This window comes from Mauremys mutica, chromosome 7 (genome assembly GCF_020497125.1).
Source record: "Mauremys mutica isolate MM-2020 ecotype Southern chromosome 7, ASM2049712v1, whole genome shotgun sequence".
NCBI classification, from domain to species: Eukaryota; Metazoa; Chordata; order Testudines; family Geoemydidae; genus Mauremys; species Mauremys mutica.
In genome coordinates, this window is record NC_059078.1 from 11,520,927 (window position 1) to 11,545,577 (window position 24,651).

At 42.7% G+C, this 24,651-nt stretch overlaps 1 long non-coding RNA gene across 1 annotated transcript in view; it reads left to right on the forward strand.

Annotated features, from left to right (window-relative positions):
• The window catches only part of LOC123374688, a 67,445-nt gene extending 43,115 nt beyond the window's left edge, over positions 1-24,330 (forward strand). The window contains exon 3 of the long non-coding RNA XR_006581159.1: positions 22,806-24,330. This is a non-coding gene — a long non-coding RNA (uncharacterized LOC123374688). The remainder of the gene's footprint in view (positions 1-22,805) is intronic.
• Positions 24,331-24,651: the final 321 nt, after the last annotated feature.

The following is a 24,651-nucleotide window of genomic DNA, read 5'->3' on the forward strand; positions in this document are numbered from 1 at the left end:
GTCTTCCAAATTGGATTTAGGTTTTTCCCAGGAAAAAAATAAAATATAAATGGCTGATTTGTAGGTGCACACAGAGCTAGCAAATGTATCAATGTCATTGCTTCCCCAAATAACTAAATTAAATGGCTGGAAAAGGGCAATAAAGGTGGCTGTCACATATGAATGCCTGGAAGTTAGCACAACATCTGCTTTGCCTGCTGTTTCAGAACTCACTGGAGCGTATTATAATCAGGGGAATTGAATCTCGACTACTTTGTTTTTATTGGTGGAGACCATGCACGAGAGAGTACTGATTCGCCTGAGAATGATCGTTCATGACGTGTGGCAGCAGGGTGACAATTCTACCCTGTGTAGAGCTTAGGCTGCAATAAACTTGTAAAAGGAGCCCGTACCTGTCTCTTTCCACATCCAGAGTCAGTCTGATTTTCATCCCTTCTTAATTTGCCTGCACTACGCCTCCACTCTTCTCTTCGCTCCTTGCCTTTGTGAGCACATAGCATTCACTGCCTGATTAGTATTTTTGAGGCATGCAGTGAGTTAACTGTAGCTATAATAATTGAAAACGGTTTGTGTTCTGTTGTAGTAATTTGGTATTTTCACAAAGGAACCATTAAAGGCTGAAGTAACAAATGCCTAGTTAAAAACAGCATGATGCATGGGCCTCCAAAAGGTACCAAGGGAAACTAGCTATGGTTAGTAGAACTTCCAGTTTAGAGGCATTTATATTTCTTCCCTCAGGAGTGTGATGAGAGGGTAAAACTTTTAAACTATCAGACATTTTTAAGAAAATACCCATCTCGGACCTTAGCTGTACCGCACACCGGTACTCCAGAACTCCTCGGATAGTCGTTCCTTTCCTTTTCTCCCCCAGCTCTGGATGGACTGTACCCACGTGTCCTCATTGGTGAAAGCACAAAAAGGATGCTGACTACTTGAGAGGAAGGTTGGTACAGCGGTTAGGGCACTAGCCTGGGATTCAGAAAGCTTGGAGTCAATTACCTGCTGAGCCACTGTCTTCCTGTGTGATATTTTTTTTTGAGGCAAGTCACTTAGTCTTTCTGTTCCCCATCTGCAAAATGGCAATAACTGCATTTCCCTACCTCCCGGGTGTGTTATGAGGATAAGATTGCGAGTGCTCAGATCCTTTGGTAATGGGGGTCGTATAAGTATCCAAGATAGAAGCATTCACCGAGTATTGGCTGAACAAGCCCACAAAAGATTCACTTTTGTTAATGTATTTAATTTCCATCAGGTTTATAAAACTCTCCTCTTAGGCATTGTGCTACACCATTTAAGACTGTAGTTCTAGGAAGATCTTGCTACCTACTGTCCTAGCACCACTTGGCTACCAGCCAGTTGATCTACTGTACAAGAGCGGCTGCTCACTCCTTACCACTTATTTTGCTGTAGTCCTTTTGGGACGTGTGCTTCTCATAATTGTGATTCAACCATTTCAGCATTTCAAGGGTTCAGTTCTTGGAGTGTTACCCTCTCTATGGGAGTTGAGGGTGCTCAGTTCCTTACAGGATCAGGCCATCATTCTGGAAATTGTTACTTAGGAAATTATATTTCAGCCTGGATGCTGGAGTTTCCCATTGTAAGACATATATTTATTCAGTTTGTCAGTCAAATTTAAACCAGTGCTAAACTGATGGGACCTATACTGGGTTTACCGGGCTAATTTCTGTGCTAATCTCTGTGGGCCAAATCCTGCTCACTTCACTCATGTGAGTAGTTCCGTTACCTGGCTATGTAAGAAGGGAAATCAGGGCTGAGCCTTGAGAGAAGTATTGTTTCATGTGCATGTTTTTAATATTTTATGTCACAGCATATGGGCACCAGTGCAATAGGTGCTGTAGGTTGAATGAATAAATAAAGTACATAGCTTAGATGATCCCCTTTCACTCAAGGAAGATGACCTGTGCTGCTATTGCTGACTGTTCTCTCTGGTGATGGAGGTAGGTGGAGAGCTTGTTGACTATTCAGACTTTGGCCTTTGACATTGTGATGGGGTGTGACTCACCACTGCGGCACCTCTTGCTGGCTGTCTCGGCAATTAGCTCTGCACCCTCTTCTGGTCGTGTCTCTGCTCCAGGAACCACGTCACTCCAAGGACTGCAGCATCCTCTTCAGGACACAGCCCTCTGGTTGTGCCGCACTCTGTGCTCCCCACTTCCGGGGGACCTGCAGTCCACTGTCCAGCCACTTCCTTCAATAACAGCCACAGCCAATTGTCTGGCTACTTCGTCAGTGGCGAGGAAGGGAGTTGGGGGGACCCGGGCCCACCCACTACTCCGGGTCCTGGCCCGAGACCCTGTAGATGTCTGTCACTTGCTGCGTTCCCTCTGACTCTTCTATATCTCCATGGGCCACTTCCCTGCACCCTCTTTGCCCTTCCCTCAGGGCCTCAGCATGCTGAGTTTAGCGGCCAGCCAGGAGCCCTCTCTCACTTCCCTGTTCCTGCCCAACACTGCTCTGTCCAGGGTGCCAGCTTCTCTATTTGAGTTCAAGGGTCACTGAACCTGCTCTGCAGCCCTTCTTATATGGGCCAGACAGGCCCTTATTGGCTGCTCCTTATTGGCCACTTCCTGCGTAGCATCCCAAAGGCTGCATTTAATCCCTTTTCTGTCTGTGAGGGGCAGCCACCCCACCACAGACCTATTGCAGTTTTCACTACTTCCCTACTATCCTGAATCAGATCAGTGCTTCCTCTCCTTGATGAGCATTGTGGGAAGAAACTTGTTGAAATAATTCTGTGCCTTCTCCAGGCACATGATACAATTTAGATACCCAAATATTTATATCTATGGGACTGGTAACAAGTATGACGATGTCATATAAAATCCACAGCGTTATCGAGAACATTAATTGATGCCAATGGGCCAGAGTCAGTCCTGGAGCAAGTACTGCTGATTTCAGTAAAACTGTGTGTGCTTTCACCAGGGCTTTTGCTGATATGCAGCAATAATGCCTTTTTAGGAAAATTAAGTTGTAATCAGCTTATCAGCATCCTGATTTCTTGTTTTCTGAGAATCACTGCTGGCAATGGCATACAGTATCTCTCACAGCAAGCATTTTTGCATTATTTATAACTGACTCAATTTGCAATACGAGAACACTAGCATTTTCTAGTCTAAAATTAGGCTGAAGCAGCAGTCTCCCCTGGATGTTTGCATTAGAAGCCTTTTCCAATCGTTGGTCTCTAAGCATTTTATCTGGTTTACTACCAGATTCTCAGAGGCTTACCAGAGCATGGGGTAACTTGCAGCAGCAGAGCAGAGAGAGTTTTTCTCTCATGCTGTTAGAATCTATAGAATTCAGAACCCCTCTTAGCCTAAGTTTTTCTATTTCATAAATTCTATGAAAAGGACCAAATAACCTCCAATTTCTACCTAGGTAGAGCTGGACAAATATGAAAAAAAACCCTATCCAATGATTTTTTTCTACAAAAATTGGAACATTCATTAAATAAACAATTTGACAGATATTATTTGAGCAACTTCATACCTATAAATCCATTGACTTCAGTAGGGTTCAACAGGGGTAACTGAGATCAGGATCTAGCTTCATGTTATCAAGGAACATGGGAATACCTGCCGGTATATAATGAGCTAGCTCACTTTGTTAAAGGTCCTTAGTTTCCAAAGGTGCCTAGAACATATTGTGTGGTACCACAGTCCATTCCCTGATCTCTCTGCAGTCCTGTGCCTCACCTTCCGAGATGGAGTCTGACCTTTGGTTTCTATACAACCAGACACAGCACTCTTATATGCGATCGCAGCTACTCCACACAGTTCTTAAGTCCCATTAAAGTCAATGGGACATAAACCATGTCCTTAAATTTAACTACCAGTAAGTCCTGTAGCCTGAAACTCTAGAGGGCAGAAGATCTCTGCTTTAATCTATTGGTGAGCAAGGGGAAGAACGGCCACAGAGCTGCTTCATCTCCACCAGCTATTTACCTAAAGTTCCACAGGGAAAAGATCACTCTGCCCCATCTACTGGTGACAAGGGGGTAGCACAGAAATAGGGCTTTTATTTGCGTATGCTTTTTATCCAGAATTCCTAGCTGTACAAGAACTCCTAACTGGTAGGGATGTGGAACTGAACTGACAGAGTACAGATAGAAAGAGGTTGTGCTTTGTAGCAAGGATTCTGCTCAAGCATGTCATGTGCTGCTGGTTCCTTCTACTGAGGATCCTGTGCTCTGAAGAGGCCTCTGTGAAGGGAGATGACACAGGTGGCTCCTCAATGAGATGCAATACAAGAGAGGGCTTTTGCTGAAGCTGCAGAGGATAGCACTAGAGCTCAGTGAACACAAGTGAGATCCCTCCTACCCAGACACTTTAAAAAAAACACAACACTTTAGCTGGGTCAGGTAGTGGAGCCTTGGTACAGACCCAGGAAGCATTTCCCAAGGGGTTTGGAGGCGGGCCTTCCCCCGTGCACCTCAGAACCGTGAGGCTATGCTGTCCACTGACACCAAACTGTGTGCGTGGGGTTTAGTGGTTGGGGAAGTAATGTGATAAAGGGACATTTGCCTTCTGCAGGTGTTCTCGATCTTTTTCTTTCTGAGGCTCCTCCAACATCTATTAAAAGCTCCACAGCCCACCTGTGCCACAACAATTGTTTTTCAGCCCTGCTGCATCTTCAGCCTGGCCATGGCTTCAGCCCTGGCTTTGGCTTTCTGCCCTGGACCCCAGCCAGTCTATCACCAGCCCTGCTTGGCAGACCTGCTGAAACCTGCTTGGGGTCATGGGAACCCTGGTTGAGAACTGCTGGCCTACTGGACATTCACACTGGCAGTTAAGACTACTGCCAAAGTTACTAGGAGGGAGTGTTTTTAGTTTTTATTATTCATATAGATATTGCTGTGTTTTCCAAAGCTGTTCCATTTTCCTTGTTTCAGATATAGACTCAGCGCTTGTGAGTGGGGAGGTATTAACTAGTAAGGGCACCCCTAAAATTGTGGGTGGGTGACCAAATGACTGTAAAGAAATAAGAAGTGATGGAATGGATAAGGCAGCCTGTCTGGGCAAAAATCACATTGGGGAAGAAAGATACTAGAGCCTCCCCTGGGATAGTGCTTGGGGTGTGCTACAGACCACCGGGATCTGATTTGGATATGGATAGAGACCTCTTTAATGTTTTTAATGAAGTGAATACTAATGGGAATTGTGTGATCATGGGAGACTTTAACTTCCCAGATATAGACTGGAGGACAAGTGCTAGTAATAATAATAGGGCTCAAATTTTCCTGGATGTGATAGCTGATGGATTCCTTCACCAAGTACTTGCTGAAACAAGAGGAGATGCCATTTTAGATTTGGTTTTGGTGAGTAGTGAAGACCTCATAGAAGAAATGGTTGTAGGGGACAACCTTGGTTTGAGCGATCATGAGCTAATTCAGTTCAAACTGAATGGAAGGATAAACAAAAATAGATGTGACTAGGGTTTTTGATTTCAAAAGGGCTAACTTAAAAAAATTAAGGAAATTAGATCCACAAGTTCTTCAGTCCAATCTACTTCCCTAAGTAAAGGTGGAGGATGCCTGGAATTACTTCAGGTCAAAGTTTCAGAAACTATCAGAAGCCTGCATCCCAAGAAAGGGGAAAAAATTCATAGGCAGGAGCTGTAGACCAAGCTGGATGAGCAAGCACCTTAGAGAGGTGATTAAGAAAAAACAGCCTACAAAGAGTGGAAGATGGGAGGGATCAGCAAGGAAAGTTACCTTATTGAGGTCAGAACATGTAGGGATAAAGTCATGTAGAGCTGGACCTTGCAAAGGGAATTAAAACAAATAGTAAAAGGTTCATATCAATAAGAAGAAAACAAACAAAGAAGAAGTGGGGCCGCTGAACACTGAAGATGGAGTGGAGGTTAAAGATAATCTAGGCATGGTCCAATAGCTAAACAAATACTTTGCCTCAGTCTTTAATGAGGAGTTTAGGAATAATGACAGGATGACAAATGGGAATGAGGATATGGTGGTAGATATTACCATATTCGAGGTAGAAGCCAAACTCGAACAGTTTAATGGGGCTAAATCGGGGGCCCCGGATAATCTCCATCCAAGAATATTAAAGGAACTGGCACATGAAATTGCAAGCCCAAAAGCAAGTATTTTTAATGAATCTGTAAACTCAGGGGTTTGTACCGTATGACTGGAGAATTGCTAACATAGTTCCTATTTTTAAGAAAGGGAAAAAAAAGTGATCCAGCTAACTACAGGCCTGTTAGTTTGGCATCTGTAGCATGCAAGGTCTTGGGAAAAATTTTGAAGGAGAAAGTAGTTAAGGACATTTAAGTCAATGGTAATTGGGACAAAATACAACATAGTTTTACAAAAGGTAGGTCATGTCAAACCAACCTGATCTCCTCCTTTGAGAAGGTAACTGATTTTTTTAGACAAAGGAAATGCAGTGGATCTAATTTACCTCGATTTCAGTAAGGCATTTGATATGGTTCCACATGGGGAATTATTAGTTAAATTGGAAAAGATGGGGATCAATATGAAAATTGAAAGGTGGATAAGGAACTGGTTAAAGGGGACACTACAATGGGTCAGACTGAAAGGTGAACTGTCAGACTGGAGGGAGGTTACTAGTAGAGTTCCTCAGGTTTTGGGACCAACCTTATTTAATCTTTCTATTACTGACCTTGGCACAAAAAGTGGGAATGTGCTAATAAAGTTTGCGGATGACACAAAGCTGGGAGGTATTGCCAATACAGAGAAAGACAGTGATATCATACAGGAAGATCTGGATGACCTTGTAAACTGGAGTAATAGTAATAGGATGAAATGTAATAGTGAAAAGTTCAAGGTCATGCATTTAGGGATTAATAACAAGATTTTTTGTTATAAGCTGGGGACTCATCAGTTGGAGGTAACAGAGGAGGGGAAGAACCTTGGAGTATTGGTTGATCACAGGATGACTATGAGCCGCCAATGCGATATGGCCGTGAAAAAAGCTAGGCGAGGTATTACCAGTAGAGATAAGGTGGTGTTAGTACCGTTATACAAGGCACTGGTAAGACCTCATCTGGAATACTGTGTGCATTTCTGGTCTCCCATGTTTAAGAAGGATGAAGTCAAACTGGAACAGGTACAGAGAGAACGGCTACTAGGATGATCCAAGGAATGGAAAACCTGTCTTATGAAAGGAGACTCAAAGAGCTTGGCTTGTTGTGCCTAACCAAAAGAATGCTGAGGGGAGATATGATTGCTCTCTATAAATATATCAGAGAGATAAATACTAGGGAGGGAGAGGAACTATTTAAGCTCAGTACCAATGTAGACACAAGAACAAATGGATATAAACTGGCCATCAGAAAGTTTAGACTTGAAATTAGACGAAGGTTTCTAACCATTAGAGGAGTGAAGTTCTGGAACAGCCTTCCAAGGGGAGCAGTGGGAGCAAAAGACATATCTGGCTTCAAGACTAAGCTTTAAGTTTATGGAGGGGATGGTATGATGGGATAGCCTATTTTTGGCAATTAATTGATCTTTGACTATTAGTGGTAAATATGCCCAATAGCCTGTGATGGGATGTTAGATGGGGTAGGATCTGAGTTACTACAGAGAATTCTTTCCTGGGTGTCTGGCTGGTGAGTCTTGCCCACATGCTCAGGGTTTAACTGATCGCCATATTTGGGGTCAGGAAGGAATTTTCCTCCAGGGCAGATTGGCAGAGGCCCTGGGGGTTTTTCGCTTTCCTCTGCAGCATGGGGCACGGGTCACTTGCTGGAAGATTCTCTGCACCTTGAAATCTTTAAACCATGATTTGAGGACTTCAATAGCTCAGACATAGATTAGGGGTTTATTACAGGAGTGGGTGAGATTCTGTGGGCTGCGTTATGCAGGAGGTCAGACTAGATGATCATAATGGTCCCTTCTGACCTTAAAGTCTATGACTCTATGAATGGTGGTTATTAGTTTTAAGAGAGACCCTTAGCTATTTGAAACTGGCCATTCTTGCTGTCAACAGCACCTGGCAAAATATTTACACGTTTGCTCATGTGCTGTACTAAATATGATGGCTTGCTGTACCGGGGCCTTAGGCATGGGGAGTGGAGGCAGAGTTTCAATTGAGAAGGTAATGAAATACTCAGTGTTAATTCAGTCAGTTGCTAAAATCAAATGGATCGAAGTCTGAATTCCTCACTCCCTGGTGGTTTGTTTAGTGAACACTATCATTTGATGTTCCTTCTCCCATCTCTTGCCTGTCACTAAACCCATACTGTGCAGGGAGCTACTCCACACTCCTTCCTTATAATGCCTGCACATTTAGGAGGCTGTGCGCTATAGTTTAGCAGCGTGGTTCCCACTGGCTTTTCTGGGGTTCTCAGTCACATCCATGAGGGTTCTTTGGAAACATGACACTGGTTCCTGTTCCCAATCAAACGTTTACTCCAACAAGAAGGGGATTGGGTGTTCAGTCCAGCTCACGTCTTTTCCTGGCCTCTGTCTTCGGGGTGCTTCTGGAAAAAATAATTTAAAGTGTTGCTCTACCATTTTTGCCCCAGTGCTTTGCCTCCAGCTGGGGCCTGGAGTTTCCCTTTGATGGGGAATTTTTACTGCCTTTCCGTGGTTAGAGATGAGGCTGGAGGCCTAGTGTCTGATGCAGAAGAATAGAAAGCAGGCAGAGGGCAGTGTCCACAATATTAGGTTGGGATGCCGGCACAGATTAATGTACCCGGCCTCCAACAGACGCCTGTCTGCCCCACCCCTGAGGGACACTAGGATGACATGCAGCTTTACACCATGACAGAGGAGGTGACCCTGTGGGTAAGACTAAGGCTTTGTCTTCATTGCCAAAAAAGGGGTGTTATCCCTATAGGATAACTAATGAGTGTGAGCTATTCCGCTGTAAAAACAGAGTGGAGATGCTCACTATAGTTTTACCATGAGATAAATTAGCTAAAGTCAAGCATGAGTAGGGTGCATAGTGCTGACCTTGCTTAGCTATCAAGTGGGAAACACTACTACCCTGTCCCCACTTAAGATTTTACAGTGAGACAACGATGGCAGTGAAAGAAACTCTCTGGCTTGCTTTTCTAGGAAAGAACTGGCTTCTTTTATCAGCTTTTCAACACGCTTCCTGTAAGACTTTAGGTGCTTCAGGTTCCTTGGTCTATAAAATGGGTATAATATTTACCAACCTCACAGGTGTGCTGTGAGGTGGCTTTATCCATTAATGTTTGTAATATTCTTTGAGATCCTTTGATAGAAATTTCTATGAGAGCCTTATCCACCATGCACTGGACTCCTCTCCATTGACTTCAATGGATGTTGGATCAGGCCCTAAAAGTGCAAAGCATTATTATTTGGGGGACAAAAGCATAGATCTGCTAGAGATTGGCCTGTGATGAGTGAGAGAGGAGTTAACCACATGCATTTAAATAAGTCACTGAAAGCATGGTGCTTTATTCCCTAAAAACACATCATATATAGAAAAATTATCTACTAATAGCCACAAAAACTATCATATATAGTGGTCACTCTATAGAAATTACAAGGGGATGGGGAGAAAAAGGTACCAACCGTGTCTCCTGCAGCGCCAAAAAAAAAAAATTCCCTACGTGAAAAAACATTCATAAGTGACTTCAGATGTTTCTTTGTTTCTAAGCTTGTGTGCACCATGTTGTAATTTTAAAGCCTGTTCATGTGGTCTTTGTGTTAATAGCATGGGATCTTAAATAATTATTGGACATCTTAAATAATTGTACTGTGTTGGCTATGCTTAACCAGGAGCAGTGACAACTGGAAGCAGTTAATGCAGAATTACATCTGTGCTTTAACAATGTTGCTGGCAGAACCTCAGCAGGCATGGGAGTAGTAGCCAAATGATGAAGAATAGTACCCTGGAATATACTCACTTTTCTAGCACAGTACCTTTTTATTGTAAAACAGCCAGTGCTTTCTTCTTACATATTGTAGACCAAGAAACCATTGCCACCTAGTGTCCTAAGCAGTGAATTTATTAAATCAATGATCAAGAATTCATGTCACATTTAATTTAAGAAAGGCAAAACTTCCATTTCTTTTAATAGGAACAGGACTTGGCTCGTATTGTACTGATACAAATGACTTCTAATGAATGAATGTGATTGTGTCTGGGTTGCTTAAAATAATCTCTGTCTGTTTTACTTTAACTGAAAGCATAATAAAGCAGGATAGGTAGAATTACATTGAAATCCAGGAGCAGCAGGGAGCACACCGGATTATGAGAGTGAGGTGAAGTTGCTTGTGAGTGTAGTGCGCCCAGTATACCTGAGGTCAGAGCTGGTCAGCTGACCCCAAAAATATATGGTGCTGCTGGCTGTCTAGGTGGGTTAGCCAGGGCAACTGAAGGATGCTCTGTGGAGGCCTATCCTGCTGCTTCAGTGTCATCTCCCTCTGGAATCACCACCAGAGGGCAGTGGTGCAGATTGCACATTTCGCCTACTGGGAGTGAATCCTTCCCTGCAATGTAGCTTTCCTTACTTGTCTTGAGGCATTTTCATACTCTCAACTACAGGGTGCGAATCAAGCCCAGATGCTTATAAAATAAAATGGGGGTTGCATTTCTGAAGTAGTGAGACTGCACAGGACTCATCATATAACTGGAAGGGACCTCAAATAGTCTTCTAATCCAGTCCCCTGCACTTAAGGCAGAACTGAGTATTATCTAGGCCATCCCTGACAGGTGTTTGTCTAACCTGCTCTTAAAAATCTCTAGTGATGGAGACTCCACAACCTTCCTAGGGAATTTATTCCACCAGTTAACTACCCTGACAGTTAAGAAGTTGTTCCTAGTGTCCAACCTAAACTGACCTTGCTGAAATTTAAGCCCATTGCTTCTTGTCCTATCCTCAGAGGTTAACAAGAACAATTTCCCCCACTTCTCCTTGTAGCTTTCTCCACCTTCTGAAATAAAAAATGGTCTCCAATACATTCCAATAACTTGTTGGATAATCTCTGCCCTGCTGTGTTATTTTGCCAACAGAAGCATGGGTAGTTGAAGTCCCTCATCACCACCAAGGCCTGTGCTTTGGATGATTTTGATAGTAGTTTAAAAAAATCCTCCTCCACCTCTTCTTCCTGGTTAGGTGGTCTGTAGTTGACCCCATTCTGACATCACCCTTGTTGTTTACCTCTTTTTATCCTTACTCAGAGACTTTGAACAAGTCTGTCTCCTATTTCCATCTCAACCTCGATCCGTGTATACATTTTTGATATACAAGGCAACACTTTCTCCCTTTTTTCCCTGCCTGTCCTTCCTGAGCAAGCTGTACCCTTCTATACCAATATTCAAGTAATTGTATTATCCCACCAAGTCTCTGAGATGACAACTATGTCATAGTTGTGTTTTATTAACTAGTATTTCTAGTTCTTCCTGCTTATTCCCGGTATTCTTCCTGGTTATGATGTTGCAAGAAGTCTTTCCCATATCCAAATCTTTATGGAGTTGGAATGTGTTCATTATTTTTGTTGTTGTTGATTTATAACAGTATTTCTGTAGTACTTTTCTGTAGTACTTTTCACTGTCATACCTAAAACTGCCATGTTCAGTTCGTTTAAATACAAATTGGGCCCCATCAGAGCACTGTTTAGAACTAATGTTTGCCATGTTTACTTTGCATCTATCTATTGATCCCATCACCATATTATCTTAATGAGGATATTTGAACGCTGTTTTTTAAAAGTACATCCTATTGCTCACTAAATTATCCATTATTAAATACAATTATATTATTAGAAGTAATTTTCGACCTTCAATCTCTGCCCCTCCCCGAGATTTTCATAAAATGAGATTAACAATATTAGAATATTACTGAGATTCTCACTTGTTCATTTAAGAAAACATAAAACATTCTAATGTGGGGAATAAATCCAATATAATCTTATTGGTCTGTCCAGATCTTGTCAGCACCACTCACTCTTCAATGGGAGGAGGATCAGCTGCTGTATCTGTAAATTAGGAGAAGAGAAATAATCTCTAGTTAGTTTTCCTCTTGAAAAATGATTTCTTCATTTGCCCTCACCACAAATTCTCCATGTGCCTCATCTGTTGTCTTCTATCACCATATTCTCCCTTCTCTCTCCTATGCTCTGGATTGTTCTGTAACTTAATCATGAAGATATTGTACATGGCTTGTTTAGTTCCACTGCACAGCACAAATTCACCATCTGGCCATTCATGAAATATTGTGCCTTGTTAATTATTTTTATTATTTATTAATTTATACAGCATCTCTCACCAGCATCTAGGTGCTGTTCATCTCTGGGACAAGCAAAGGAATCGATTTTACAGAGTAGTATCTATTTGCGTGCAAGTTGCCCCTGGCCCTTCGAGGCACTCTTGCATATGTCAGTCTCAAATTCAATTTAAAACACCGCCAGTGACAATTGTCAATACTGTAGATGGGACAAGGGGGGTGTAGCTGCCTCCTGGGGTGACATTCTTGCTGAGTCTCTAAGAGGTGTGGCACAGAACTCATAGTCTAGGAGGAGAGGGACTAAAGTGGCTTTAAGCTGCCATTGTGGCCTTTTGATTCTGGGCTGTTTCAGGGTCTAGAAAGGCCTCTGGTATAACTTAGACAACCCCGAGGGGCTATCTGAGTTACATCAGTCTCCCCAGACTGTCCTATAGGCTGCAGCACTACCAGAATCTCTGCGGTGCTGCGACCTAGCCTGCAATACATATGATGGGGCCTCTGAAGGCAGCATTATGGATGTTTTCCACAGTGCCTCCCTCATCCACAACTAGTGCTTTTAGGGGCTGTTTATGCCACTCTGGCCCTTTTACTGTCATAAAGGGGCCAGGTTAGGCTATGACTCCTGGTGTGCACTGCCCAGAAGCCTGCAGGAAGAATTCTGGCTGAGTCAGCTAGAATTCATATTAGGAACACTCGCTGCAGTGAGTCCCCTCATTGCAACCAAGGGCCCAGCCTAGTGCTTACTAAACACCCTGATTTGTCTACTGTATGGGAAAGCTCATTGTTTAATTATGGAAACTCTAAATATAAATCTGTAATATACAACCAAAGTGGTGTTGAGATTTGCACTTAAAGCAGAGATACCTTCTCTGTGACGTATGATGAATACAGAGTATCCTCCTCAAACATACTTACTCTTTGAGAATGAATTTCCTGAGAATTTAACTAGTTTGAGTTAAAATTAATTTAAAAGTGAGCCCTTTAATGAGTTCAATATTCTGCTGAGAGTTTTTTTTGTCTTGAATTATCTTAATAGAATAACACGCGTGCCAAACTTTTAATGCGCTTAAAATATTGCAATCTCATCCATGGGCTACATTTTGAAGAAATTAACTTGTAATTAAGCTGAATGACTTTTGAATCTAATTTGTTTTGATTATTATGGAGAGGCTGGTTGTAGCTCCATATTGAAAGTTGCATGCTGAAATGGGTTTAAAATGGGGCATGCATTTGTTTTTCTCTAAAATAAGTGATCTGTCTCTGTGATACTTCATGTAGCTTTTTTTTTTCCTATCAGCACTGAATTATCTGTGTGGACTTTGTTTCTTTTAATTGAGTTAGAACAGGAGAAAATTCTGAGACATTTTTAGATGGAAAATGGCTTATTGACAAAACAGTAATCTTCACAAAAAGTTTCAGTTTGGTCAGATTTACAGTTTTCAGCTTCTTGAAAAAAGAAATTGGTTTTCAGGTTTCTGACGAAATTTTGGGGGTCAAAAAAATTTAAAGACAAGTTTGGACAAAAATGAAGAGAGTTTTCAGCAACATTTTTCACAGGAAAAAAACAATTTCCTGACTAGCACTTAACTGAGCTGTGGCAGAAATATATCCCTGATAGTCTATTTTTTGTTGGCTGATGTCTTTTTTTAAAAAAAATGTTCTCTGTCTACATAAAAATGGGAAGAGATTAATTTTGAGTAGATCTGGTGCAACAGGTAGTTTCCTAAAAGAAATTATTTAGGATTTACGGTAATTTGTATCCATTATTCATCATAACTGAAAGTTTATGGTCAATGGTTAGATGAAGAATATCTTCTGTCAGCAGTTGTACTTTCCTTTCAGATTTTATCCTACAACAGAGAACTTCTTATGTGCAACTGCTGACAAAGTAGGTTTGATAAGAGAACAGGCACTGGGCAGAAGATTAGATCAGATAATGAGTATGTGTGTAGGAGGGTGCAGGGGGTTTGAGGAGAGGGGTATAGGAAGTGGAGAACCAGTCCCTGGCCGGAGCGCTCAGCTCACCAACAGCCTGGCTGGCAGGCTCCTTCCTTCCCACAGTGCCTCTGGCTGGGCTGGTGCCCTGGGAGAGCCCAAGACCCTCTGGCCCGGGGCGCTGGCCAGGAGGAGCCGAGCCCGGCATGTTTCAAAGCCCCGCACAGCGCTGTCACAGGGAATCCTCTCGCCCCTCAGCTAAGCTCTGGAGTGGCCATGCGGGGAGCGATTTCCAGCCTGTTCCCGCCCCGAACCTGCAAGCTCCACATCAGCCTCTGGGGCAGGGGCTTAGCACCCTCTTCACACGCACACCAACAGCCCTGCGTCTTGCCCCCAGGGAGCCTGGGGCTGCTTCATCCCCTAGGCACCCTCCCCTGCTGAGCCACCTCTCTGGCCGGGTTCGCTGAAGTCAGGTTCCCTGGGCCTGGTGCACAATGCCGCCTTAGGGCTTAACTCTTTCCTGCCCGTGCTGTAGCCAGGGACAGGAAGAAGCTGGGTTATGTTGGCGGCCAGCAGCAGCCTGGAGGTGTTAGCTGCCTTTCGACACTGTGCGGGCAGGAAGAGACTAGCTGCTTCCAGCTACGAGGGGTGCGAGGGGGAAGAGCTGAGCTCTGCAAAGACACGGGCCAGGTCATCCCTCCCTCCCGGCCCCGGTGGCTGGAAGCAGTTCCTATCCCGTCCCTCCTACACAATGTCGAAAGGCTGCTGCTGGCCACATTCTGGTGTGAACCCTGGCAGAAATCGAGGGGGAGGAGGGTCATGTGACCCTGCATTCCCCCTCCCCCCATGTGTTGCCTCAGAAGGATGAGGTGCCAGGTCCCAGGAGACGTGGGTCTGTCCTGGGGGCCCAGCCAGGCATGGAGGGCAGAGAGTGCCCGGCAGGGAGGGGAGGGTTGGTTGGTCACCCCATCTGTGTGAGAGAGGTGTACGGGAGTGTGTGTGTCACCTCTCCCCGTGTGTATGTGTGTGTGTGTGTGGGGGGGCTTGTAGGGTGTGTGTGTCACCCCTCCCTGTGTGAACCCTAAAGCCTTAAAGATGCAAAGGTAATTAAATGAATCCAACTAGGCAGTATTTATTTTTAACAGGGGCTCAGTCAACTTGATGTTAATTTGAACATTTGTACTGCCTAGTTCTGGTTGATTGCTGTTGAACTCGCTTGAATACGAGTAAATTTACCAGGTGTCCCATATTCAGCATAGGGAAACGTGGTCACCCTACATCTGCTCCAACCCGTAACTTCTAATTCCAACAGTCAATTCCATTTAAATAATAAGGGGACTTTCCAATGTGATTTAATTCAAATAAATACTGAGCGTTAAGTTGACAGCGTAAGTTCTTTATATTCCGTAATGCTGGACACCATCAACAATAAAGTGTTTCCCTTTAGATTCAGGTAGCAAAATGTTGTTTCAAGCAACACATTCATTGCAGTGTTAAACATATAGCCCCCCAAAATACTTCTTTCTCTTCACTAAGTTTTCTTGTCTGTCTAGTTCCTCTCACACAGTTTGATACATTATTATTAGTGGTAGTGAAGACATGTCTTTCTACTGAGACCATTGCAACCTGCTGCAATCTGTGTGGGTCAAATTCATCCCTGCTATAACTCCATCGTCAAGCCATTGTAATATAAATTTGAGTAAATTTGGCCCTCTGAGTTTTCTTTCTTGTGTGATGTGGTTCACTGGAGTGTTCTCAGTTCGTCTGTGTGTGCAGGAACAGATTGCAAGCCTTCTGGCATGCTGAACACCTGGAAGGCAATGTACTGCATGTGTAAAGGTTTGTAACCTAGCTGACAGTTTTAGCACAGTGAGAATCTGATGTGATTATAAATTCACAGAACTGTTGATTGCAAATTAGGGTCACAGAGAAGTCAGCTAGATGAGTCAAAATTACAGGCATCTTCCTCCCTGTTCAAGTGCTTTGAAACACTCATTTGTCTGCTGAATCAAAAGTCATTTGTCCATGTTAACTATATTCCATGTGAATGTGTTTTGTAAGAAGTTGCAGGAGCTGTGAAATATCGTGCTGAATGAGAAAAGAAAAAGGCCAAATTTCTGAGGCCTGCTCACATAAATGGGTGAGTCATGTGAAATATACATGCCTGGAAAATTCTACATTTGCACATGCAAGTCTGGTCACTGGATAAGCCATCATGCACATATCGAATTGTGCATACAAGCAGTGGGGGTTAGGTGGGTTCAGCAGATGAGTTCTAAGTTTGCATGGGTCACCCACTGGCCTTTGAAAATGCAACCCTTTAGGTATGATCTTAATCACTGAATGAAAACCAGCAATCTCCAAAACTGTGAGAGGGAGATGAAGGTTTGGGATATGAAAAGTTCACTACCTTCGAGTTCCACCGTCTTCTCTTGGTCCATCACTGGGGTCTCAGCCTGTTTGCTTCCTAGTTATGTCACCAGTAAAATACCTGGCACTCCTAGTTTTGGGAGTCCAGTCTTGAACACTGGCACAGTTATTATCTATTATCATTTTTTTCTTTGTCACTTAATCTTCTAATTCATGAATTCCTTGCTGCTGGTGTCATGTCTGGCTGCCTTCTTGTGGTTCTTCTATCTTTACCATAGTTGTAACATTATTCAAATCTTCCACACCCATTTCACCCTTGGTTTCAATAGTGGTGTCTCTCCTACTCTTGTTGAACCTCTGGTTGCTAAGCACTCTTCAGTGTATCTTAAATCCTCCCCTGTAATTCCTATATCCAAAATCATATCTTTTGCTAAGTGGGCTCATTTGGTTTCCTATAAGAAAACAGATTTTCAGAACTCTTATGCTCTTCTCATGTACAAACATTCTGTGTTGTTTTGTCCATTCCTACATGAAGACCAAATTTGGCCTTCGGTTACATCTCTGCAACCCCCCGGAGGATAATGGAATGCACTGGTGTGACTGACACCACTCAGATACCACAGAGATGGACACTATAGAAGAATCTAGATACAGGGAAATAGGCAAATGGCCCTTCACTATATTTTTAACCCATTCCTTCCAGAAGGACCCTAGCAATTTTTTGGCTCTTCAATCTAGTATAGTGTCTAAGAAAAGTTGTGCGTTTTTTGGCATGATATGACCCTAACTTGTTTAATTCTATTCTTCTGAAATTAATCTCTCCAAGCCCCTAACAGACATGAAATCCATCTTAAAGACCAGTTTGTCTGTGGTAGCCTTTAATGATTGTGTTCCGGTGTTAGGTAAAGAACTATTCATGTGGGGGTTGCTCTATGAATTCAAATGACAGGTGATTGATTGATTTGTGTGCTGTTCTACGGTTCTAAAAGTATTTTAAACTTCAGATAGCAGTGCTGGCACATTGTGTTCAGATAGCAGGCAATGACTGGTATATTTTAAATAGCAGGCTACTTCCAGTCCATTGCTTTAAGACACCTCTTGTTGATTGGTGTTACCTTGGCCACCAAGCATCACCTACTAGTGTCTTCAACTTGTCTTTCCTGTGTGGGAGTTGTGAGTTAGCAAACCTTCTTGAAGAGTTTGCACGGCAATTAATATGGAAAAAAGGCTGCATGCAATTATCTCATCATTACTTTACAGGAAAGTAATGCGTGGTGCAAAAGGTGGCATTTTGTTCTATTGCCTTTGTAGACTACAGTGCAAAGGGAGGTGTGTTTCCCTGACCCCGATGGCCTACTCTTATTTTTCATGGCAGTTGTGTACATAGCCCTCAGAATATCATGGACCTTTTTTGGCAGATAAACATTCCAGAAGTTGCACAACATTTATAGAATACCCAGCTCACACTCCTGTGCCACAGCTCTTTGAGTGTGTGCTCTTTTGCATTTATGTAGGAAGAGCACAGGAGTAGAAGAGGGCAGACACTATCTGCCTCCACAGGCCAAGCTCCCCTGCAGAAGAAAGGGAGGAGTGGTGCAGGTTGTGGGCGTACAGTAACCATCACAACCACTGGGAAGGTGGGATGAGGTGTTTTAATTAAATAGGGGGTTGCAGACTGCAAAGGTTGCTGCCATCGCGAGGCCAAGTTAGAATCTACAATCATCCCCAGCCTGGAGAGTTTCACTCCCTGCCCTTTACAGAGCCCCCTGTGCCTGGCCCATGAATCTAGGCATGGCTGAGAGGTTTTGGCCATTACTGCATCCACATTATTATCCAAGCGTAGCGGTTTTTGGTAAGCTTGATTTTGTTCCCCCATTCTTAAATGTAAAATAACATCCTCTGAGGTATCATCATTTTCTGCAGGGATTTTCAGTCTAGGAGTCATTTGCAGGTGTCAGGGGAAAGGAGGATGAAAATGGGGGGAGGGTCCTGACAGGATGGGGTCTCCTGGTGGTACTGGTATGGAAAAGAGGATCATGGTGTGGAAAGAGTTGAGGAGCTAGCAGAGGGCTAAGAGGCCTGCATTCAATTTCCATCTGTGACCCAAAGTCATATTTAGTGAAAGTCACTTCACCTCTCTGCCTCAGTTTCCCCAAATGTAAAATGGAGATAATAACATGTACCTATATAACACGTGTCTTGAGAGTTAATTAATGGAGTTAGTGTTTGTACATTGCTTACAGAGTGTGCTATGAGTGCCAAACCAAAATGTTTGGAAGTCTAAACTACTTGTTTATACTAGTGTTGTAGGTCTCCTTCGTTGTGTATATTAGTTTACTATGAAGTCTCTTCTTTATTTGAAAATAGGCCCTTCATTCTTAGCTTGGTATTATAATTTAAATATGAGGTCTGAAATTAATCTGAATTCTCAGTTCTGGACCATGTGCAGAGTAATTATATGCTTAACTGTTTACCAGCACTGAACAGGCTATACAAAAATACCATTATCAGTATGTACCGTAGGAATACAACCTCCTTTAATTTCCAGGAGATTGTGTTCCTCCAGCAGCACAAGGAAGGCTTTTACACTGAAGTAGTATAATAACCTTAAACCTTGGGTTATTGGTTCACAATAAATCTAAATCTCTTTTCTCATCAGTATTCTGCTACATTTAATGGGGATTTCTTCTTTCTAGACTCATTGCCATACAGTTGTGTGCGCTCAAATGGATTTGTTACCAAGTCGTCCTAGACTTTAACAAAATGTCCTTTGCTATCTCACAGCACATGCTCTTCACTGTTTGTTCTTCTACCGGTTGAGCAGAGTGAAATTGGCTCATCTAGAAACAAATTGAATAACAGCTAGAGTGGTCAGGCGGTGAACTGAGAAACCATTTGAAGGAGATGGGAGAAGGCTCTGTCCTATTTGCCTCCATGTCTTCAAGGAGAAAGAATGACTGATATGCAAGGCTCTGGATCCACTGGCCTTGTCTCTGCCTCTCCCCTCCCAGTCACTCCTTCTGTCTTCCTGTGTGCTGTGTCGTTCCCATGTACATTGAGTGCTGGACATGTTTGCAGTCTGGCCTCTGTGTGCCAGGTCTTCAAACCCTGCCTCTACCTTAGCCCATTGGAAAGATTTGTATTGACTTCAATGGGCATTAAAGAAAGCCCGTGTAAAGGAAATTTCCTGGGTGCTTATTTCATCCTGCTGTTATTCTGCTAGTTGCTTCCTCCACCTCAGAGATTCATGGCTATTCACATTGAAAATAGGCTGTTGTTTCAATAACAGCACAAGTACACGTGTATGAAGTGCTGGGTATTTATATAGAAAGATAAAAATGGAATAACTGTCACTAAACCAACTTTAATTATATCCCCAAAGTAGGTAAAAAAGCAAATGATCAGCCATTTATTCATCAAAGGGTCAAGCATCTGCTATCCAGGGTAAAGGTAAAAAGTGTGTATACAGATGCCCCAGACCCTGTGACTAGAAGGAGCGGGACAGGGAGGGGAGTAGAAAATACGTACTGCCATGCAATGCTTCTGAAATGAAATTGGCTGAAATCTTAATACTAAAAAAACAAACCCTGGAAATATCTGGTTATTTTCCCCTTCCGTGAATCTGGATCCATCCTACTATTTTATGTAAGCACAGGGATTTGAAATGTAGGTTTTCAACATATTGCTTAATTTCTGGTAGTATTTTTTACATCCAAATATTTTGGCACTTTTTTGGATGAGGGGGAATGTTAGATGCAGTAAAGGACTCAGATGTTACACCTTTAAGAGGACAGAGCAGGATGCTTTTACTTGGGCTTGTTGGCAGATGTGTGAGCACGTAGGTAAGCTGACAAGTTGATTTAGCATTATAAGGTGAAGAGGTAATTGAGGTATTGAAGACTACGAAGGGTCCAGAAGACACTGCTCGGCCTTGCTTTTCTGACTCTCGCACAGTAAGACGACAAAAGGCTTACCTGATCAAAGCTATGGCAAGTAGATTAGAAACAGATAAAAGGAAACACTTGTTCCTGCAGGGCAAATAACTGTTTTGCTGTGCAAGGACTGAGCAAAAGCAGAGTAAATATGGCGTAAGGGCCCCATTTGTTTTGGGGAGAGTTTAGCCTGTATAAGAATGAAGAGCCTGTTTATGCCTGACCGCTCCATGGGTGTGTAATGGGGAGGCTCCAGGGGCCTGGCACACTGACAGTTGCTGCCCTACTTGGAGCACAGGAGCTCCTCCCCTGTGTGCCTCCTGTGGTGCTGGAGAGGGGTGGAAAGGGAATGGAGTGAGGGCAGGACATGTTCCTGTGCCCTGTAGACAATGGCCAGCCAATCCACATCCCTTGAAGGGGTGTAGCAGTGAGCATGCCCCCCATGGGAACCTCCTCCTCGGCACCATGCCAAAGACTCCCGCTGACTCACTCATGAGAGTTGGGTCGGGCCCTAAATCACGACTAAGCAGCACTATCCCCACCAATTAATCATATTATTTATGAGGATTTGTGTGTGGGAGTCATAGCTCTAGAATTTGGAGGTTGACTGAAATATCCATGTAACATATGTTTTTATTCAGCAGCTCGAAGCTGTCTTCTCTTTCTGAAGTGCTCTGAATCTTTGTGACTGGCCACTGGGCCAGATATTTTAAGATGTAATTGATGGGATGAATCTGTTATGTCTTCATCTCACAAATTAACATTCTTTCCTGCCCAATTTGTGCCTATTACTTGTTCATGCTTTCTTGCTTATGCCACTGTGTGCACACCTGCAAACGAACCGGATCTCAGCCACTGAAAGACTTGAGGATAATAATGCCTTTATCAACACTATACACCTTCTCTACGCCACATTCAGTTCCTTGTTGCACCTCCCTGCGTTCATGTCGGTTGCATTTTTAGATATGACCATTTCTGTTGAGTATATGTCACTGGATATACGGGGCTAGCTTCTAATATGCCACTGCTTACTGTGATCTTGGAGTAGTGCCCCTGCAAATGACAGTACAGAATGGCTACTAGTAGATGTTATGGGTCAGGCCCCATAGAATGGGAAACAGAGAAACTGAAGTCCTAAGCAAACCATTTCCTAAATAAGTCAGTTATTGGAGCATGAGAAGCAATGTAGGGCCTGAGGACTTCTCACTTACTCCATGATTCTAGTATGGTCCCCAGAGTACAGGAGGTAGAGTGGGGAGAAGGAATGAAGGACCTGAAATCCTATGTCAGGTCCCAAACAGGAGAGAGAAGCAGTCCTCAAAAATATGTGCTCAGATCCTGAATACCCCATGCTCTGAGTGGGCCACTTCCCAGAGCACAGGAGACTGCAGACCCCATGATCTCAGGGTCATCTGCCACTAGAACGAAAACAAGCAGACCCTCCCCTCCCCACACACACACATACTACAAGGATCATGCAAATATCCTGAACTAGGCATGTTCCTTGGATTCAGCCTAGAATAGTTGATTTCTGCATCATCAATGTGTGATTCTCCTTAGGCTTTTATCTGTCATTCTAACATAGCCCCATCACTATAGTATTTAAGTAGGTTTGACAGTATGAGTGGGCCTTGAGTTTGGTAGGAAAAAACAGAGTGGGTGGGATTGCACTCTTGAAAAACCTGTCCTCTAAGTGGGCCAACCTAGAAGACAGGATGATATAGAAAAGATACTCACAATGTGCATGTCAGGTTGCCTAATCTCATCTAATACCTGAGAATTACTCTGGGGTGGGTTAAAGGATGCAGTACTTTATCTGAATTCAGCACCACTGTTGTAGCCTGAAAGGGAACATGAAATTAAAGGAGAACAGTAAGATGAGAAAACATATTGTTTCTTTAATTGTGCTGTGGACTCTCTCTAATGAATCTGCCTTCCAGCTCACCCAAGAAAAGAAGCTGGCTAACGATATGTTCTGCAGATGGATCAGTGCTGGCACTCAAACAACTCTGTTTCTGGTACACAGGTGTTTGATTTTGTTTTTGTTAGCAAGCCAATGGCAGGCAGATTGAGGGAAGATCAACCCCAGTTATTGTACAGAGATAGGGCAAGAGTTTCTCTGACTGCTCCTAACTTAACTTCACCATATGGTCAGTACTTGAGCCTGAGCCACCACACCTGGGCCTTCGAATCACTGGGCCAAATTCAGATCTGCTTTAAGCTAAAGCAATGGAATTATACCCATAATGTGATCCATTGACCCTAAATCATTACCCAATAGTCCAACATTGCTGACTTGTGTTAAGCAAAACTTGTTGATGAATATTTACCCATCACAAATTCATGCCTTTTTTGTTTGGTTTGCAGAAAACATGCTCAACAACAGAAAAGTTTGACGCACAGAATGTTGGAGAATATACATGGAACGTGAATTTCAAAATTGATTCTCCACATCTGGAGGCTGATATTAAGCGCTAAGCTCAACCAATCAAGGAACAGAAGTAATACCACGGGCGCTACATGGCCTATCAAATTGAAACAACACCTCTCAGATATTAAATATAAAGTACTTAAATATAAAGAACACGATGGCCTAAAGATTTGGCAATAGTCTAGCCAAGGACATAAGCATGTGTTTAATTTTACCCAATCAAGTATTTTAAATTAATTAAATGGAGTGACTCACATGCTTAAAGTTAAACCTGCTCTTACGTATTTTGGTGGACTGAGGCTTTACAAGCTAAGAATTCTTTGCTACAGGCATTTATCTGATAAATTATAATGGAGAAAATCACAAGTCGCAAAGGAAAAGGCATTGGAAAAATTATGACCTGTCTACTCTTCACTTAGCATTGTCTATTCTTTTCCACAGCTACTGTAGCTAGGAGATTCGCTTGGTATGAATTTGTTGTACAATAATGCTGAGTCCATCCAAATACAACATCTTCAGCCAGTCTTTTAATGCATATTATCTCTGCAAGAGCTCTTTCTCCTGACAGCTTGTTCAGTGTAGGAGGAGAGGACAGCATGTCCAAGGTGGTGTTTAACAATATCACTGGTCTTTTCCCTCTCAGGTTGTCATTTTTTGTGTGCAGGAGGAGTTCTTTCACAGGCCCATTTGCTGGTGATATTATACTGCCACAAAAGAAGTCTAGGAAACCTCATGCATCCCCAAAATAGATTAGACTGATATTCAAACAGCTATGGGAACAGAATATGTTGCAGTATTAGTGACAGTGCCATTATTAACGTTCCCTTTTGTCATCTCTTATTCAGGACTGTTGCAATTCAGTTTATTAATAGCTGGCGGGACGCAAGTAAGACTTTATTAATGTACACAGGAGAGAATGTGTGTAAAATTTCAATGGCAAGGGAGTGTGGTTAGAGGAAAATCTCTTGTGTTTTTTTTTCTGTGGTGTAATCACAGAGAGAAAATTCACTTGAATGCATTCAAGTGATAACACACACCATTCTGGGGAGAATTGCAAAAACATCTTTGAAAGGATGCTGTACCAAGACTATACAAACCTTTTTAAGAATGAGCAAACAACCAGTTTTTAGAGATCTTCAAAATGCAACACTTCCTAAGTTATTGCTTTTTAACTTGTCTTGTAAGTGTCATTTCATCTTGAATCATCATAGCTTACTAGGAAAGCATTGTGGTGTAGGAGTTAAGGACTGTGTAGTATGTGTTAAAATTATATTTGTGGTGATGTTCTGAACTAATATCTTAACTTCTCATGAGTCCGGATGACATTTATGAATAATTCATTCAAGACACGGTAAACTGAACTACAGCAATTTCTTCCCAAGAGTTATATGGGAGAGCTATTGACAATACAAAAACTGATGTTAACAAAAGGACAGCAGCAGAGACAGGACTGAAGATAGAAGCCAGTGTACAGTCTTTTGGGGAAATCTGTCAGCACTGATCATTTTTCTTACTTTGGTAAATTAGAATATTGTCAGGAATATAAAATTATACAAATATATGTAAAGCTTTTTTTTTTTTAAGAAATAGAAAGCTATGTTGTGTTTCATGTCTGAGTTGGCCATGCTAATGTTCAAGTGCCCCTTGCTGACAACCAGATTGAATTGTGTTGGCTGTTTCCTCAGAGGAAATGTCTATAGCAGGGGTCAGCAACCTTTCAGAAGTGCTGTGCCGAGTCTTCATTTATTCACTCTAATTTAAGGTTTTGCATGCCAGTAATAC